Source organism: Lonchura striata, chromosome 1 (assembly GCF_050655825.1).
Source record: "Lonchura striata isolate lonStrDom1 chromosome 1, ASM5065582v1, whole genome shotgun sequence".
Lineage (NCBI taxonomy): Eukaryota > Metazoa > Chordata > Aves > Passeriformes > Estrildidae > Lonchura > Lonchura striata.
In genome coordinates, this window is record NC_140703.1 from 39,159,657 (window position 1) to 39,178,519 (window position 18,863).

An 18,863-nucleotide genomic window follows, 5' to 3' on the forward strand; every position below is an offset into this window, starting at 1 on the left:
CCCACACAGATTGAGAAAGAATTTGCGGTTTTGACCATCTTGCCAGGCACATGTCAAGTATTGGTTAGCTAAACAACTGTTTATGGAAGAAAAAAATTTGGACTCCCAGTGCATTTTCTTTACCTTCACTTTTTCAAATAAGTTCTCTATTCTATGCAACGTACAGGCAGATTCAGTTTGCAAGGAAATTGCTTTAGGGAATATGTGCTCTCTCTCCAGCCCAGAAGTGCATGTATTTCTCTAGACTAAACATAATAGATATGTCTCCCTAGCATTTGCAGAGCCCTTGCAGTTTTCAAAGTTGACTGTCCCAGAGGCTCCAGTCTCTGTGCAATGTTAAGTGACCCAAAATGCCAAAAGACAACATGCAATTTATATTATTATTTATTGAATTCCAAGCATGCAAGTTCGCATTATAAAAGTCTGAAAAAATGCTTTTGTGTGCAATATCCATTCCAGTGTCAGACAAATGGCCTCATACATTGTCCTGTGTCTTAGGGCAAACAGCAAAAAAACATCAGAAAAAACATCAGAGTCTTGGGGATGCCTCTACATAATAATTTTTTTAATATTTAAGGGGTTTTTCCTTCCATTTATTGTCCATCACTGTAAGAACCATGTAGGCTTTCAGTGTCTACTACCTGCAAGGGTAAGAAATTCCACAGTTGAACTATAGATTAACAAATATTTTCTTCACCCACGTAAGATCACTCACCGGTTTCATCTGATGTCTCCTACTTACTGTTTTAGAATTACAATTGTTATGTGCTAATTTTCACCAAAGCACTTGATATTTAGAAGACCTGTATGTACCCTTCTCCCAAAAGATATGTTTCTTTCTGGGTGGTGCCCCCCGAATTCTGCTATTAGCACTGTCTCAAACTGGTTGCCTTCTCTGTTCGTCTCCCAGGTATACTATAACCTTTGGAATAGGATGGATGCTGTGTAGCACTGGTTCAAAAGAGCCTTGGCATTGCTTCTAGACTCTGTAATTCAAATAGATGTAAGGAACAAAATTTGACATAAAAGAAATTGAGAATTTTAGAACTAAGTGAAACATATTTTTATGATCATCTGACAATTGTCAGTTTTAGTCAGACTTAACCAAAAAAATGAACAGCTTGATGAATAATCCCAAGAAAAAATACTGTAATGTGTGCAAAGGCTGCACTGAAGAGGCAGAGAAAAATTGCCACACTGTAGATCAAAGTTATGAAACAAAATTAACAATATGAACAAAAAAAAAAAACCCAAAAAACTTATGGTTTTGTGTTTTGTTGGGGGTTTTTTTGTTTATTTTCTAATGTTGAATAGACTAAGAAGATATGCATCAATATTTAAGTAATATTGATATTAAGTGACAAAACAAAGTTGATTTGGAATTGTTAAAGACACAGTGACCTAAATTGACATTTTGGATGTCATTAGCCATTAGCTAAATCCCGTCAAGAATCCTACTTACTAAGTGATGGTACAGTGTGGCCTAACAGGAGAAGAAAATAAAAAATTACAAAGGAAAGGAAACCCTAGAAATAATGATCAATGTCCTAAGGCATTTGAAAATAGAAACAAACTGTGCAATGGGATGTTATCAAATAAGGGTGGTACTTGGGGATCTCCTGTAAGAAGCTGAGGAATGAATTTGTGAGAAGATAATGAGGAGAGAAATGTTACTATCAGCTGGGACGAAGCTGCAGTGACAGCCTCCAATCACAGTTGAATAGAAGAAAAATAACTAAACACAGACTGGCAAAGAGAGGAAAATGGATAAGCTTTAATCACCTCAGCAGAGCTGGTTTTAGGTACATCTGAATACAAATCAAAAAGGTCACCTGAAAGAATGTGAAGCTGCTGAGAAACAAAGGAAAATGGAAAACAACTTTTCAAATAATGAGAAATGGGAATAAGAAGAGGAACAACTCACAGTCCTTATCCTTATTAAACAGAATTTTGATGAGTTTAATTCTGTAAAATATTCAAACATAACAAACAATCCACCAAAAGCATAAAAACAAGGATCAGGCTGCTGCAGAAGTTTGTGGAGTTATTCATCAGGCCTGACCCTTAAAAGTGACCAAACCTTGCAGGCAGGAGGAGAAAATTTAAAAAAGCTTCAGCAAAGCTGGCTTAAGGACTGCCTTGGACTTCTCTATCAGTCCCTTGGCATGAGGGTTCTTCTTTCAAAGCCAGAAATTTGTCAAGGATTGTAAGACTTTGAAAGTCCACAAATAATGTTTATGCTATTATCATTTGCTGTGAAGCCATACAAAGTTTCACAGGGCAAATCAGACTGAGAAAAATTTATATCAGACTCTAATGCAATTAACTTCATAACAGGGAGGTCATCCCAGGGGGAAAGCAGCACAGTGAAGTCTCATTGAATTTCAAAATGCAGTTCAGATCCAGAAAAAAGAGTGGGTTTGTCCTCAGAAAGAATAAAGTTAATAGAAGTCATTGTATAAAAAATCTCCATTGTTATGAAGGAAGAACTGAGAGTTCCTTGGAACTGCTCTGAATCTCATTTGCATTCAGTGTCATCTCCTAATCCATGTGCGCAGGTGGAAAAAGGAGTGAGAGCAGCCTTCAGAAGCTTGGAGATGGAAACCTGCAAGTCTGCACCAAGAGTCATCTGGGACAAGACATCAGCAAGATGTTTCTGTGACTTATGTCTTCTTACTTCTGGGTTTTTCCTTAAAAAAAATATTTAATTTCATAGCCAAGAACTGGATTTCTTGCTTTTCTACAAATCAAACTTACTGTTTGCATTTTGACCTCTATTTAAAGTGAACTTAGGTGAAGCTTACATGTAAAAGACATTTTACTTTTTGGGGGGTGACCAATTGCAGTACGATATTGATCTAGGTGTGTCCCTCTGCTTCATGCAATTCCCACTGCATGCCAAATCTTTATTTCAGTGACAGACTAAATGATCATGGCACAAGTGGCAGGAACATGCCATGGTGTAGCAGAAGGTAAGTGACAACTTGTTTATCTTCAGCTACAGCACCACACCACACATAAGTTTGCACTTGACTTGCATGACCCAGCCCCTATGTCAAAATCATTTTTCCAAGAGACGATTTCTTACTATATGTTTATGGCCTTTTCCCTTGGCTTTATGCATAACTTTATTAAGAAACAAATTATTCATAGGTATATTCCAAATGCAACAGTAGAAACCTATTGATATAATTGACCAGCCCTCTAACTTCTTTTTTATTTGAAAACTACATGTGCTAAGTTTTGGGTGTTTTTGAGCCAAACTAAATATCTCAGCAACACTGGCCAAGACTAACACAAATAAAAGTAAGATGTTTGCTGATTTGTTTAAGGAAAACACAAATCACATATATGCTGCGCTTACAAGCATGAGAGTAGTTTCAAGATATTAAAATTTATAAATATACTGGTATCATTGCTTTCCTGGAGACAGTTAATAAACTTGCCCACAGAGTAATTTTGAGGACTAAGTATCTTGAGTATTCGTGCTTCGAGATTTAGCATGTTTAGATATTACAATTACTTGAAGTTTAAATATTGTTATGAAGACTTTAAACTCAAATTGGAGAAGAGGAAGCAGCCAAAGAGTAGAAGAAAAACAGCCATCAGTCATTCCAACTGAGATAAACAGAGACTGAATAACTTCAGTGAAATTCACTTTTTTCTTTTTTTCCTGGCAAGATATTCTGTTTTTAATTTGCAAGACCAACTTGTTGATTTTTAATTTTTTTTTTTTTTTCATATTTGCCTGTCTGGAGAGTACTGCACATGAACCTAAGGGAAAAGGAGATGTACTCAAAACAGTAGCACAGCATAAAATGTTCAGACACTGGATAGGGATGACCTCATCTTATTTTGCCTGAATTGACTGGCTGTAAGAAGTGAGCTCGCCATTAACATGTTCCAACAATTCTTTGGGGAGCTGAAGTTCAACATTAAGAGGCATAATGCCATTCCTCTTTATCCACAGTAATACAGTGGATATTTTGAAAGTTTAAAATGTAAAAAAAAAATAAAGGAAATTAAAAGGTTAGTTCTCCCAAAGGAATACTAAGGGGGGATAATGATTAACATCATAAAGGAATATATCACAGCATGCGCTGTAAGCAGTAAGAGAAATTATTCAAGATATTGTTTTGCAGTAGGGAAAATCCTGATAGGATGAATTCATTCCTGAATGCTTTTACTCTTGTTATGATGCCATTTAACAAAAACACGGCTTTTAATCTCTCTTCTAAGAAAAACTAAGGAAAAGGCTGCTTTCACATAAAAAATGAAACTGAAATGAAAATTATCTAATCTAAAAGCTATTTTCTAGTCAGACTATCTCTGCAAGTTCATATCATGCTGCTCATATTCCTGTTTTCTGTTCTCCAGCATGCTTCAATGAGTTTCCCAAACCCACAAAGCTGCACATATCATTCAGCTTTATTATCTCTCTCCATAAAATCAAGCTTGTCACATTAGTCAAAGTCTGAACATCTCAATCTATTTTTGTCTTGTTTCTTAAGTTCCAGGAAACAAGCTGTATTCCTCACATGCTTACCAACAAAAACTTTCTCAGAATAACCAGGACTACCTTTCTAGCAAAATGGAAGATATGTGGCACTAGTTGAAGCAAAGTTCTTAGCAATGGTTAGGCACATCCAGAGCTCTGTCATCCACTTACACACATTGACTCCAGAACACAAATCTATTTCCCCATCAAGCTTGGACAGATTTTCTCCTTTTCTGAAGGAAATGAGAAACACTGAGGTTTCAGACTGCAACAAGTCTATGTCTTCCTCCTCATTGCAGAGGGGTGCGGGTGCACACAGACACAGACATAACCTCTCTACAATGTTTTGAAATAACACATCTATTAAACTTATTTCCCCAAACTACATAGCTTTTTTCAATTCATATTTTCTTTTAAAGGAACAAATTAAATTTTTTTCTATTCATAGAGGCATTGCATGTCCTATAAATTTTTTTCCCTGACAGATCTTAACACACAGATCACTACTAGACTGTAAGGCAGAAAGCATGATGGTTTCCTCTAAAGAAAGTGGAAAACAACATGTGAAATGGTCAGCCTTGTTAAAATCTTTTTTTCCCGGTAGGGCAATAGAACAGTTCTGAGAAGCCCTAGAAAGAAGGGAAAGGTTTTATTTTCTCTTTGCCTTTGCTTCAGAAATAGCATCTGTGCCAAAAACTTGAAGGAATGGATGAGAAGTATTCAGAAATGGAAAAAATAAGCAGATTTAGGCTGCTCTAATTCAAACTGTAATCGAGGAAAATCAGAGCTAACATATAGTTTCATAAGAATTATAAATATGAATGAGATAATTTTATATATAATTATTTCTTGAGAAGAATAATTAATTATGTAATGGGACAGAGATTGTTGCTTCCTAATCACTCCTGAGCAGTAGAGTAGCAGGCACCTTAATACACAATCACAGGAATTTCTGTCCTATAAGCAGTTCAGTTGTTTCACAGAGATGCTACCCTCTCCTCTTAATATTGCAAAGGTGCTAAATGGAATCATTTCCACCTCTCTTCTCACAGGAGTAGGTGCCATGTCTCAGTGAAGTGGCTGCAGTGCTGTATTGAGGTGTTTCAGTGCCCAGGGCAGGATGTTAATTTGCCTTCCTCTCACTGCTCCTCTACCACCAGGCAGATCCTGTGTCCAGTAATGCTCTTGCTTTAAATCTCTGATGTTCCCACACACAAAGCAAAAGAGCTTTTTACACTGACCTGAATAGAACTCTTCTTCCTGAAACATATCATTAACCCTAAGTTGTTTTTAAAAGGGGAATTCGAGCTGCACTTTCTCAGCTATGGGAGGAAAATTGGAACTTTCTAGAAGGCTGGCAGACAGAATTTTTAAGATAGGTATCTGTGAAAAAACTCATTATCATCTATTTGAAGCAGAAAACATAATTTTGCATTGAATTGATTTTATATTACAGTGGACACAGTCGTGCCACTGCCCGATAATGGAAAATTATCTCCATGTCATCCATTAACCAGAAACACATCTAGTTCAGCAGAACATAAATATTTCTCATTATTCATGTGAGGATGAAACAGTCTGAAATGTGTGAGAAATTGAACAATGCAGCAATAAAGAATAGACCATGTACAAGTATAAAGGGGAAATTACAATTTTCAGCATTGCCAAATAGTCTTGTGCTCTGTAAAAATCAATCCATTCTCAGTCCACTAAAAAAAACAACTGGACTGGCAGAAACCTCTTCAATCAGTATATTCAGACCTTTGAGGAACCTTTCAGAGGTTTATTTCATAAACTGATTAAGTTATTTCTTAAAATTCATACTAGTTTCAGTTCTGCTCTTCTTGTTATTATTGAGTGATCATCAAACAGCTTCATTCTTCAGAATCTAGATTCTTTGTTCTGCTATCCAGCTTAAATGTATTTACACTTCCTGAAATCTATCCTCAATTTTTTCCAATATTCTTTTTGAGTTTAATTTGTGTTTTTCTAGTTCTTCCTTTTCAACACTATGACCTGCCCACTCAAACTCTGCTTTGATAAGCCAAATATAGAACAAGGATATTTTCTGGGGTGGTCTTGCATTCCACATGTGTACCAAGGCTGAGTTATGACTCTTTCCTGGAAAGGGACCGCAATCACATACAAGATTCCAGAGCCTTGGTCAATAACATTGATAGTTCCTTCTCTGTGGTAGAAACATGTTGTTCAATATATCACAGCATTTTATTTGTTGTTTTGAAATTCTTTACTGAAGCCAAGATAAGGGAAATTTATTGTGTCTCTTTTTTTAGCAAAACCCAGAACTCTTATCAGAGAAAATGTTTGGGTTACTGGTTATTTTTTCTTGGGAAGTGTATGTTGCCTTTTCCTCATTTCTCAAAAACAATTCATGGACGAAGGATATTCTTCTTCAAATTATATTGTAAAATCTTTCATACAATCAATTCAGTCTAACATAATCAAATTCTGTTTTATCCTCTCTACAAGTTGCATTTGACTTCTGTTCTCTCTGTCTTTCTTCCCCCACCATTTGGCTATAACTCTTACTAATACACTCATGTTTAAAGCTATCAGAATATCTGAATTCTGGAATAAAATATACATATTTTATTCCATATCTAAACACTCTCCCCATATACACGCTTTCTCCCTTGGATCATAAGTATCTTGAGTTCAGCTTCCAATTCAGTTCTGGTAATTTTTAATCAAGATATTGATTGAATGGAACTTCAGATCTGGCTATTTGCAAGACAATACCTAAGCTCCTACTTGGAAATTCTGCAAAAAGGAAAGCAAATGTTTCTTGTATTAGGGAGCAGCAAGAGCAAGGCTGTTGCACAGGGGAAGATGAGCTGGGAGTTGCAGAAGATCAGAGCAGAGTGATCTTGCTGCAAGACCCAGATATCTGAGCACACCAGGATATTGATAGCAGCTGTTTTGTTGGCAATCCCAGACAAAGGAAGGTGATGAATCCAGTCCAACATGTATCTTAGGGGTCCAGAGAGGCAAGAGATAAGCTGGAGGCAAGGCCAGAGACAAGCCAACAAGAGACAGGGCTAGAAATGCACACAGTATAACTTAGGCAAGGCATAAAAACAGCCCCTTCAAAACTTCAGGAGAAAAGGACAGAGGACAGTGAATGGAGGTCCAAGTGGGAGGTTAGTCAGGACATTAGGGCCTGCTGTGCACTACCATAGTCCCAATCACTGCATAGATTTAACAAAAAGCAGACCTAGAAAGGGAAAGTATTAACTATATAAACTTGAAAAATAACCTAGAAATAGCACATTCAAATGAATAAGTCTTTGATGCTGACCCCTTCATACCCACTCACTTCTTCAGGCATCCAACAGGCAATAGAACCCCTTCACTATTTTTATTAATCTGACAGCATTTTAGGACTCTCACTATGGAAATATCATGACAATAATTCATTAGATTATAATGTCAAACCTACAGTCATGGTTCATAGTTCACATTTATGGCTCCCCTCCCACCAGATAAAGAAAAGCACTGATTTTTGAAAGATTTCCTTCATCTTTGCACCATTTTGGCTTTCCATTATGCCTAGATACAACCTGTAAAGACGCCTAGTTTTCACACTATATTAATAGTTATTTCCTAGTAAAGATCTTCTGCTTAACAATTTATCTTGAGAAAATGAAAGTCTTAAACCATCAAAATCAGTAACAATTTCTAGCATTCACCTCAGTGTTCTGCCACTTTCTCTTTTTAAAGCTGCAGGCACATTTGATGTAATTATTAGATTCCCAGTAATTACAGAGGCTGGATTTGGTTTTTATTGTCAAAAGAATCTCACCAAAGGTTGTACAAGGTGAAAATATTGCTACAATGTTGCAGAAGATAGACTGAGTAATGAGTGACAATGCATATTCGACTTTTGAAGGATTCTGGGATTTACAGGTGGAAGAGCATGGCCTGAGGCAGCAAAAAGGTGTTCAGCCCTTAGCCAGGGAGCACTTATGGCAACTGCTTCAGTGTATTTGAGAGAGTGGGGCAGAGAAACAGGAAATAAGGGTCATGGACTATGTCATGGTTTAAGAATGGTAGTCCCCAGTTTAGTGCTCCTGCTGAGACCCTCCAAACCACACTGTTGCTCACTCCCTTTTGGTGGGCTAGAGAGGAGAATTGGAGGCAGCAAAGGAAGGGGTTGAGACAAGAACAATTTACCATAAACACCAATGAGAAAGACACAAACAGTGACAGTAATAATATTAATAACAAAAGTGTACAATAGAGACAGTGATTCACATGCAAAAATGCTCACTGTGAAGCTTGCCCCAACCCTGCCCCGCACAGCCACACCACCCTGACTGGTTCCTCCAGCTCAGAACTGGTGCTGACCAACCTCTCCCTCTGGTTCAGAAGCAGAGCCACACAACCACTCCCTCTGCCACTCTTACCAGACTGGAAGAAATCCCTCCTCCTTGGAAGGAACTCCTTCTCCCTGCCCTTTTCTCTGCCCTCAGCAATGACAGACGTGGTATAGAATAATCTCTAGGCTCTGGACATGGCTCCTCCTGGCCACTGAAGAAGTTAACACTGGCGTGGCTGGAACCAGGACATAATTACATCTCCAAAAAAAAATATTTCCCCCCTTATTTCCTTATACAGTAAGAATGATGGACAGTGGATTCATGGATGGATGATTTTGATGAAGCCTCCAAATGTATACATGGGGTTTTTTGGGTTTCATATTTCCTCTTTCCCAATTTCTGTTGTCTGCCTTGACACAAATTAATGACAGGTGTTCCTATTAACTTTTATCACTGAAGTATTTTGCATGAGGATGTACAAAATCTAGTGACGCAAAACTAAAGCACGACTGCAGTCATAGTGCTTTGCAATTAAGACAAGGTTGATTAGGGAACTGTTTTCTCTCATCTTGCAGATGGTACAGTCAACATTTTGTAGCTGGCTACAGCTTCTGTCAAGTAGGAAAGCAGATGGGGATGTCATGATATTTTCATAGTGAGGGTCCTAAAACACTGTAAGACTAATAAAACCAAAAAACCCCTAATGATATACAGACTGCTAATACTTCCTCTGCTGTACGAGGCAGGTTTAATTAAATATATTTTCAGCTAACTAACTGCAAATTGGAGGGACTACTGGGACTGAAATTGCCACTGAAACCGAAACAGTCACATTGAAAAAAGAAACCCAAACAACAACCCTGCTTTTTGGGCAGTGCCTGAGAAAAGAGACAATTTCTCACAGGTTATCTGCAAAGTTATGCCCATTTCTGAAATTAAATCATAAAATCTGACTCAAAAATAAACACCACCAGCAGCTCCCAAGGATGCCAAATTTCAGATGGGAGAGGTTTCAGCTGCAGGGTAGAAAAGGTTCCCAAGACAATCTTGCCCTGCTTTGAAATGTCACCTCTCACTCACTCACTAAATCTTTATTTAGCTTTCTCTTGAGTTCTGCCAAGCCCAGTAGCATTTCCTCCAGAAGAATTTTTTTATAAGCCAAGGAGTTATTCCCAAAGGGAATGAGCCTTTATTAGGGAAGAAAAAGGGCATCTGGTTCAAATCAAATAGTGGATCAGAGAACAAGAATATTTTTTCTTTACTGGTACAAGACTTCTGCAGCTTCCAGTGAACAGAATGGGGCACAGAATGCCAATTCAATTAAGCAGCACTGTTTCCTCTGACTCCAGCAGGGAAGTTCACTCTTGCAAGGCAGAGACTCCTGAGAGCTGCTAGTTACTTCCTATGTGACCTTGGGCAAGATTCTTCATATTCTCATGCCACTGTTAGCTGGCAAGAGTGCTGCAGTCTTAATTAACATGAGAGAAACTTGAAGGGAACTGTAGGAAAAGTACAATTTGTCATTATTGCATCCCCATTTGGACTGGTTGACACATCTCTTGCTCCTATTGATCAGATTCCAAAACTGCCTCAGATTTAAAGGAAAAAAAAAGGTATTTTAATATGCTAATTTATAAAGTAAGAGTTATGCTACAGCAAATCAAGTCAAGTCTAGGAGCTTACAGAAGGAAGCAGTCAGGACTCCCACCTCCTCTCTGTGTCAGTGCTGCCTTGTGCTCATGCTTTCTTGAGTGCTTCATGAGCTGGCAGTGTTCACTAAAGGCAGGAAAAAAATACATCTCCCCACAGGAAAACGTGGGTTCAGGGAGCAAACTTGTCTCAATCAGGTCAGCTGAGATCTTGAGGGTACAGCAGGAACACAGCTCCAGGGTGCTTGTGTTGGGTGGAACAGGGAATGGCAGCTGCACCCTGGTGGCTGTGAGCTTCCATGTCCTATATATGCCTTATCCATGAAAATCCCCCTCTCTCCAAGCAGACAGTCCCACAAATGATTCATTTTTTGGATAAGGAGTCCAAGATCAGTAAATGTGACTCTTTTCAAGAATCAAGGGGGAACCACCAAATGGTAAGACGCCTTAAAAATCAAAAATAATTTTAAAAACAAGCTCACCTATGCCTGCTTGGCACGCCTGGAAGCTAATTCTCCTGCTTTCCTCTGTTTACTTCTTTCAGAAGTCTTTCCAGAGAGATAGACAGCTGATAAATGAGCCTGGAGTTGTTTCACAAGAAAGTATAAGAATAAATTTAAAGTCTCCAATAAATATTTAGACTATTTTGTCATAATCATACTACAGCATCAAGAAAGCTTGCATGTTAACTGCAGCAGATGAAGGGCAAAAGAGAAGGGAGGAATGCAGTGACATGTTTCAGAGGGAAAGAAGTTCACATTTTCAACTCTGTGTTTCTTCCCAGTGATGACTGTTAAAGAAAATATAAAGTAGAGAAAAAATTGCTTTCTCTTTCAAGATAGAATTTCATCTGGCTAGTTTTCTCCACTGATCATTCTCCCTTTTTTTTTTTCAATACTTTCAATCCTTTTGCAACAAACAAGAGAGGACAAGTAAAGGGAAGAAAAAATTTCCAGTTCACTGTAAAAAAAAAAAAAATCATCCTGGTCATTAAGCCTTTGTTTGGTCTAGTGGAAGAACATGATTTCAAAAGTTGGATTTATTTTTTTTATTTAATTAAAGTTATTTCAGTGAAAGCTGGATGTGGTTGATATTGCAAAATTAGTACTATTGCGTCTAATAGAAGGGCCTGGAATGAAAAATTGCATCAGCTGTCATTTTGGTCCAAGACATATTAATACTGTGTTTTAATGTTTGTAAAGTAAAAATTTACCACTAAAGGAGAAAAAAATTTTCCTCATGCTTACTTGTTCCATTAAATTCAAACTAGCTCCTACAACTACTGATGAATCAGAATAATATATCTACAGTGCACAGGCATACTAACACATGATTCCCTTTGTTTGGCTCTAAATTAAGAGTTATTATTAGTTATGCTGTGGTAGCTAAAAATCAGAAATTGCTCTTATGATCTTCCTTACTTTTAGAAGAAGACTGATGAGAACCAAACTGTATTTCCTTGAAATTCTTTATTTTTGTTCTGCTTGTTCCCGACCTCCTTTAAAGTCCTCTGAAGCTGGAACTTGTCATATTTGTTATATAATAATTGTGTAATCTTCAACTTTTACCACCCTTAGTCCTTATTTTTAAGGTTCAGCCACTAAGGGCTGTAGAGAAAACTAACCACAAAGCTCTCACTCCAGAACAGACACATTGAGTTGATCAGCTGAAAGGGCCTGTCAGACAACATTGCAAAGATAATTCTGTGCTTCTCCTTAAAATAGAACTAGGACATACTACCAAAACATTGATCAACATGCATTCACATTAACTGGGGTAACAGAAGGCATGTGTCCTTCAGAGATCTGGCCTGTTATCTTCAAACTTGTGTTTGAGATAAATTTTAGTTAACCCCAGAGGATAAATCAAAATATTTAGCATACCACTAAATCCATCCTGAACCTCTTGCAAAGGTGAAGCTAACAAACATACCCCAGACCAGGTACTTTGGAATTTTAGCAGAGAGTGTCAGGTCCAATACTTTCTGACCCATATTAATGAGTGTATTGCTTCAGTAACAAATGCAGTGTGTTATCCCATTATGTGTGCAGTGGCTTGGGTCCATTGGAAGCTGCCCAGTTGCCCTCCAGGGAGTATAAGGATATGTTTCTGGAGCAGCAAGTGTCTTTTATCCATGCTGTGCATACACCCCAGCCAAGATGGTTCTCTACAATTTTTCAGCTGCTGTAAAGTTCTTGCTCTGAACTGAGGAAAACCAGAAGCAAAGCTAAGCTGTGCAGTCCTTACCCAGGAAAAGTACTATAAGAACTACTGTTCACATAGGAATTAGCAGAGGCATTTCTTATAGGAAAAGGGAGTAGGTGTTGATCTTTCTCTGAAGCAGATTCTCAGCAGAAATAAATCAACAAAACAACTGTCCTCTTTCTTTTCCCTACTCTTGTCATGGTCTTTTCTGCTAATTGCAGATGTTTCTGGAAGCTTGAGATTTTTCAATATAGAATTCATTTAGGACACAATGGAAGAGGAGGCTGTTACCCTTAATGAATAAATCAAGCAGCAATAATGATTGCAACCTTGAACTCCAGTTAATTTCTGTGTAAATGACATAATTTTTAGGAATATGTGTATTTTTTTCTTCCCTCTTGCCTCCCTGCCCCCTTTCTCTTTTTTTTTTATATAATGTCTAAACCTACAGTGGTAAAACAAAGTTTAAAAAAAAACAACAAACAAGCATAAAATCAACATTGAGCCTATTAGGATGCAGTTTTCAATACAAGATGAATAAATTTTCTAAAAGATATGGGAATTGTTTTTTAAATTTTAATCACTCAGGTTATCAGACTCACTGGCTATGATGATTGTAAGATTAGCAAGGTTACAGTCTCAAGGATGAAACAGGACAAAGACTGAGACTGAGTGCTTGTACAGTTATAAAACCTATGCTACCCTGGTAAATTACTCTTTATGTTCCAGCTTAATAAGTGAAAGCAGGAACAACAGGATGGCACTGACCAGATCAGTGCTTCCAGTTTCCATTCCATTAGTGAGGTGACCCATTGACTCATTAGTCTCATGCATTAAGTGAATTTACCTCTAATGTACTTAGAGTGTCAAATAATTTATGAACAGCTCCATCCTCAATGCAGAAGGGACAGGAAAACTCCAGACAGTAACTTATTTAGCTGTCTCAAGCTTTCCAATACTTCATTCAGCTCTGGGGGTCCCCATCATAAGAAGGACATGGACCTGTTTGAGCATGTCTAGAGGAGGCCACAAAGATGCTCAGAGGTCTAGAGTATCTCTCCTGTGAAGACAGGCTGAGGGAGCTTGGGTTGTTTAGCCTGGAGAAGACAATGTTTCAGGGAGACATTCTAGGATCCTTCCAGTACATGAAGGGTCCTACAAGAAAGCTGAAGAGGGTGTGTAATAACAGGAGAAAGGAGAATGGCTTTAATCTGAAAGAGGTTAGGTTTATATTTGATATTAGGAAGAAAGTTTTTGCTGTGAGGGTGGTGAGGCACTGGCACATGTTGATCAGAGAAGCTGTGGATGCCCCATCCCTGGAAGTGTTCAAGGCCAGGTTGGAAGGGCTCTGATCAACCTTGTCTTGTGAGAGGTGTCCCTGCCCATGGCAGGGGGTTGGAATAAGATAATCTTTACAGCCCCTTCCAGCCTAAACTATTGAATTATACTTACCCACTCACTCCCTTTAGGATACATGTGATTTTCAGGTCTATGGACAACCAAGAGAACACACACTGAGAAATGTTTCAGACAGTTGAATCTCATGAATACATTTGCTGTAAATAATTCACAGGGTTGAAGAGCTAAATGCATTTAGCTCACACATGGTTCTGTATAAAATATGGGAAGGTTTACAGTGTTATAGACTGTGATTTTGTTTATAAGGTGACTAGGATGTTATTGTTGCCATCAGAAGGGCTTCTTCCCGTCTAAACAGACACCGTTTGAAAAAAATGTTTACCATTCATTTATTAAAAGGCTTAGTTACTATGACTCAGAAGTGTACAAGTAACTGTGTGAATCTCCAGAGCACATTAATTTTTATGAAGCTTTGAGAGCTGCCATAATTTGCAAATTTTACACCAATATGTAATAAAGTGACCAAATCACTAAATGTAAACTTACTTAATGCCATTAGACTTACAAAAATACTTTCTTGAATACAGAGTATGACGAAGCATAGGTCAGAGAATTACAGCCTTTGCCCTTCCATGACAGGTCAAAATTTCCTTTTTATTTTTAAAAACCTATTAATAATTCATATTCATGGACTGAACATTAATTTGTTGTATCAAAGTTCAAAACCAGGGTAAATTTAGCAGACGCTCTGATAAACATCCATAGCTCTTGTTAAACTAATAAAACCAAAATTAGTTTTCTTGGAAGGTCAGCCTAAATGTTGCCTTCTCTTTGCCTTATCCATAAAGATAGGATTTATTTAGAGAAGCAGTTCATATGAAACTTAGTGTTCTAAATTCCTAGTCCCAAAGCTACCAAGAGTATCTCCTGACTTTCTTACTGCTTTTCTGGTTCACCTTATGCATTAGAAGGAACTCTGCAATTGTTACCTTTAATATTTATAAATAAATGTGTCAATACTTCTTTAAAAAACCCTGAGAAGGTCATGCTACTTTGAAAAGTAGGCAGTTGTATTGTGCTCTGCTTAAACATATTGTGTCTAATGAAAAATATACAATTTGGAAAAAGAAGAACTTGGGTAAGGTTATGCATACAAAATGTTTGTTTTGTTTTGTTTTGTTTAATTTTGTTTTGTTTTGTTTTGTTTTCTGACAGTATAACAGTTTATTGCTTGATAGTCATGAAGCTGAAGCAATTTACTTCTCAGTTGAAGATGTCTAACACTAGTTATCATGACCCTTCAGCAGGCAGGTAGAAACCACAACAGAACCAGTCATTTTTAATTGTACAACCAGACTTTCAAGTATCTTGGCACAAATTTAGAGGCAAGGATTGCTGTGGTTTCAGCATCACACCTACATTGCACTCCTCCACTGGTTGCACAGAAAACAACTCAGCTTGCCTGAAAGAGGCAGCCTCATCACACTAATTCAGAGCTTGACATGGGGTGACTTCTCCAGTGGAGAATCTGAATACAGCCTTGGAAGCAAAAGAAGCAGTGTTAGTTCAGCTCACTTATCTAAATAACATTGGATGTTTTGAGAATTCAGACAGACACAATAGACCTAGAAAAGTGTATCTTTATATAAGATAGTCACAACCCCATGGATGTCAACATGTCTATTTTTTTTAACTTTCATTATTTCATTGTTTCAATTCTTCCAGCCAGACTATTATGTCAATGCCTGTTTGATGTATAAGGTTTTTTTTAATGTCTTTGCATATAAAGAATTATAAAATATTTCCAATTATGCCAATGGGACAATATAAAAGGGGGAAAAAAATTCTATGTTTATGCTTACTTAGGTAGTCAGCTTAACAAGGAGGAAGGAAGTATATTACCATAGAGATCCTGAGCTACTAAGAGGTTTGTATGCATTATTGCTGTATAAATAATGTCTAAATCTCTTTGAAATTCTGGAATTGCTGACTATTACTTATTTTGTATGGCAAAAATCTTAGAAGGCAAAACTAACCAAACTCATTTATTTTAGTGTCATTAGTAAATAGAAGAACACAACCATAGATCCATTACTAACCCGGACACCATTCAGTGCCTCAGCATTCCTATTGCAGGCTACAACTGTTCAAAGACCTCCCATTTCTCTCACAGTACATAAATCAAAATATTTCTAGCAGTTTCATGTTTCCTGTTGAAGAGAGCTTGTAAAAAGTAAATGCAGTTCCAAAGCCATCTTCTGTCCCCAGCAGTGAATACATGCTTGGGAAACACCTTCAGTACTTATTTTGAGCAGTCTTTTAAAATGCATGCTGCCAGTAAAAGCTAATACCATGATGGTAGCAAAATTAGCAGTGTGAAGCATTCTGAGATAACAACTTAATTAAATACTTTGTTTTCATGACAGAAAAATACATTAATTATTATTATTATTAATTAGTGATGCCTAAATCAGGACATGTAGTGTGAAAGTCTTAAAAGCTTTACAAATACAAAACATAAAATACCAGATCTCCGTTTCTCAGTTGAGATAACGATGAAATAACCAGAGAAAACAGAAATCAGGGTATTTACTAATATAAAGTAAGTGAACCAAAGAACAGTTCTTGCTCAACCTAATTACTTATTTCATTGCAACCTACATTGCAAACCTTCTCAAGTGACATATATTGAGTTCTTCAGAGCTGGAGTAAGAATTAGAGCTGTATTTTAAGGCTTGATAGTGGTATGCCCCTCCATTTTTTGTCATCTGTGTTTAAGAGGCAGTGTTTTCTTTGGCTGCAAAATAAAATAACAAAAAAATTATCCCCCTGGCTTAGAATGCAGGCATCAGCATTAATGCTAGTGTTTACTTTGCAGAAAAATAAATAGAGATAAAATTGAAAGGTGACAAGAAGTACAAATATAAACTTTAAGGTAATGTGGCACCCTTATTGCATGTCCTTCACAAGTGCATGCCTCTTCTCACTATGGAAAAGAGCCAACACAAAGTATCCTCAGAGTATATTTCAGCGTTTTTATATGGCTTTTATACAGCTGCCCACTTCTGGCATGATAGGCTGGGTAGCTGTCCAGCTGCAGCTCAGTTCTGTGGGTTTTAGGTGACAAATTACCATCCACTGGTACTATTTCACCTCAGTGTGAACAACTTTGGCCAGAACTTCTGCTCCTGTCTGCCCATAAGTGTATCCTAAATCATTATCAGATTGTCTGTCCTTAATGTGCAATCTGGAGCCTGACCTGAGCAGACAGCATGCAATTTTTCTGCATCATATTCTTAGCCCATCTGTGTGACTGATGACATGATCTCTTCAGATTTGTCCAGTCTTTTCTGGGCTGTTTCATAAAAATGATATAATGATTACAAAGAAGTAGAATTTAAGACACAGAGACTACCTAGCTGCTTTTGTTAGGGTATCAACTTTGGATGAAGCAAATGGTAGACATTAAATATATAAATGTCATATATATATAAATATGTTATCTATTATCTATTATCATCTATTATCTATTATCCGTTATATATTATATATAATATATGATAGATGATAGATGATAGATGATAGATGATAGATGATATATGATAGATGATATATGATATATGATATGATATATGATAGATGATATATTATATATGATATATGATATATGATATATGATATATGATATATGATATATGATATATGATATATGATATATTATATATTATATATCATATATTATATATATTATATTATGTATTCTGTATTATGTAATTATTACAAATTATATATTATTATACATAATTTATATATGTCAAATATATAAATTACTTTTAACTTGGGATATAAAATATCAATATATTTATGTATATAAGTTTAAAAAGGTTTTTAGATGGACTAAAAATATTTATAAATATAATAACAGGGTGTGATCATATCCAGTGGCCAGGCAGTCACTTAGCATTTTGTACTTTTTGTTCTGAGAATGTCTTTTAATGGATGGCTTCCTAAGCATATCAGAAAGAATAAACTGAACATATAATCATATAAGTAATTTCAGCTTCCTTAGAGACATGGTATTGGTACTGAACCTTGAATTAATGAAAAAGATCATATACAAAAATAATGATAAATTATGTATTTGTCTTTTTTTTAAATTTATCAAAGTCATTCTTTATTGCAACTCAGAGCACCATGGAATTTTGACAGATTCACAACAACTGTGCTGGTCATGACCTAGTGAAACAATCTTTTTATCTACTCAAATGTGCAAATAAAAGGATAGATGCTGATACAGTTCCAGTTTAAATAAGATGGATCCAAACCAAACATCTAAGTTCTAAAACCAAATAGGAACTAAGTAGTACAGCTTAATTCATTCAAGTATTTAGCCTGCAAAGATCCATGCTTTCCCTTAAATCTGTAGAGAATTCTAATTACACCTCTTGAGCATACTGCACATCACTCTGTGTGGGATCAGAATCACCAACACAGACGTTATTTCTAACAGAAACTTGGAAACACTGGTTCCTTAATTCTAGCTGCAATTATCTAATGTTTTTGAATAGAATATTCTTGGTTCAGTCTCTGGGATGCATTTCATGTTAATCAGTGTCGTGGACAATGAAGTTAGAGCCAAAGACAATAGTCCTGTAGCTATTTAATTAAGTCAGAGAAGACAAGTTTAAGAAGGGCCCAAGTGTTAAGCAGCTAACCTCTCAAAGCACGTCTGCTTATCCATTTTTGTTTTGACAGTGATTTATGGCTGTGATTCTTGCATAGTAATAGTGCCTCAGGTCACATGTTATGAGA

The 18,863-nt window shown here is 36.7% G+C and overlaps 1 long non-coding RNA gene across 1 annotated transcript in view; it reads right to left on the reverse strand.

The window, feature by feature from the left end:
• LOC146768646 (uncharacterized) overlaps positions 1–17,755 on the reverse strand; it is a 34,712-nt gene extending 16,957 nt beyond the window's left edge. Inside the window, exon 1 of the long non-coding RNA XR_014953665.1 lies at positions 6–17,755. This is a non-coding gene — a long non-coding RNA (uncharacterized LOC146768646). The remainder of the gene's footprint in view (positions 1–5) is intronic.
• Between the last annotated feature and the right edge of the window lie 1,108 nt (positions 17,756–18,863).